Source organism: Nannospalax galili, unplaced genomic scaffold (genome assembly GCF_000622305.1).
Source record: "Nannospalax galili isolate Female #2095 unplaced genomic scaffold, S.galili_v1.0 scaffold150, whole genome shotgun sequence".
Taxonomy (NCBI): domain Eukaryota; kingdom Metazoa; phylum Chordata; class Mammalia; order Rodentia; family Spalacidae; genus Nannospalax; species Nannospalax galili.
This window is the reverse complement of record NW_008329320.1, coordinates 3,755,921-3,758,093: the sequence shown is the minus strand read 5'-3', so window position 1 is coordinate 3,758,093 and position 2,173 is coordinate 3,755,921.

The following is a 2,173-nucleotide window of genomic DNA, read 5'->3' as shown; positions in this document are numbered from 1 at the left end:
TTTTTATTTTATGTGTATGCATGTATTGCCTGTATGTAGGTAAGTGCACTCGTGTCATGCAATGCCCACAGAGGTAAGAAGAGGCTGTCAGATCCACTGGGACTGGAGTTATAGACAGTTGTTAGCTGCCATGTGGGTGCTGGGATTCAAACCTGGGTCTTCTGCAAGAACAGTCAGTGTTCTTAACTGCTGAGCCATCTCTCCAGCCCCAATCATTAGGCTGATCTTAAACTCACAGAGATCTACCTGCCTTTGCCTCTGGAGTGCTGGGATGTCCCACAAAGGCTGACCTTATTTTCAGAGATTTCTGTTGCCAACTTCTGAGTCTTTGAGGTTTTGTAGTGTAAGGTAGGATACCTCTGTGCTCACTGTCAATTTTGAATTTGTTTTCTGGGATCCACTAATTCATTGACCATGAATTACAGGCATGAGCCACCACACCCATCTCCCAGTTCTTCTTATGGGTTTCTGCTTTCTTATCTATCTTTTATCCTGGACTGGAGCTATATAGTTCAGAGCTAGAGCCCTTGCCTGACTTGTGCAATGTTCTGGGTTCCAGGCTCACATGGAAAAAAAATAATGTATTAATATTAGTTCATTAATTGTCACAAATGTAGCATACTGAGGGCAAAATTTGGTAGGAGAAGGCATACGAGCGCCCTCTACTACATTAGCAACTTTTTATATAAATCCAAAATTAATTTTAGAAATTTTATTTTTTAAAAAATATGATTTGGGGCTAGAAAAATGGCTCAGCAGTTAAGAACACTGGTTGTCCTTGCAGAAGACCCGGGTTCAAATCCTAGCACCCACATCACAGCTAACAACTGTCCGTAACTCCAGCTCCAGGGGATCCGACAGCCTCTTCTGTCCTCCAAGGGCATTGCACAACACAGGTGCACTTACCTACATGCAGGAAATACACTCATACACATAAAAAATAAAAGTGATAAAAACTATTTTTAAAAATATGATTTATCCCTTGCTTAATTTATATTACTTAATGTAGTTTTATGCAACAATAATAACTTTATTATCTTGATATCTGTGAGGACTGATGCCTACATGTTGTCCTTCCTCAAAATAGTGTTGGTAATGGGCTGGAGAGATGGCTGATGGATTAAGAGCACTGACTGCTCCTTCAGAGGACCTGATTTCAGTTTCCAGCACACACATCAGGTGACTTACAACTGCCTGTAACTACAGCTCCAGGGGATCTGATGCCCTCTTCTGTCTTCCACAGGTACACACACACACACACACACACACACACACACACACACACAAACAAAATCTAAAAAAATAGTGCAGCTAGGTGTGGTGGCACATGCCTTTGATCCCAGCACTCAGGAGGCAGGGGCAGTAAAAATAACGAAAAAAATATTTTAAAAAAGAAAATTTATGTTGAGTTCCAGGCCAGTCTAGGATACAGACTGAGGCTTTGAAAAAAAAAAAAAAAAAAAAAAAAAAGTAGTATTGGGAGCTGTAGAGATGGCTCAGCAGTTGAGAGTACTGACTGCTTTTGCAGAGGACCCGTGTTCGATTCCCGGCATCCACATGGCATCTAATAATCATTTGTAACTCCAGTTCTAGGGGATCCAGTGCCCTTTTCTGACCTCTGCAGGCATTGCATGACTCGGGTGCACTTACACACACATGCAGGCAATACACTCATTTACATAAAATAAAAATAAAGTATTTTTTAAAATAGTGTTGGCTAGTCTAAGCTCTCTTTCCTTCTGTATGAATTCTATGAAGCATCTTTTTAAAATATTTTATTTGTTTATTTATTGGAATTGGCAGTCTTGTATTGCTTCATATTCTTTTTTAATTTTTACAAAAACTTTATTGAGAATTTCATACATGCACATAAGGTGTTTTGATCAAATCCTTGCCCACTCCCTCCCCTCCAACATTCCCTCCTCTGAAGAGGTAACCCTAAAATCTTTTAAGCAATAGATACAAGCTCCCAAATACTTTTGATAGTTTTGGCCTTGGAACACAGAGTATGTTGCTAACAGGCCCAAGGACATTTTGACTTTTAGCCAAGAAATTGGCTACATTTCTTTGGGGTCTTTTTACCCTAACTGCCTAGCCAATTCCTACCTCCTATTCTTACCATGCCATCCTCTGAAGAGGTTACCCAAATTGCCAATAGGGAATAGGGATACTG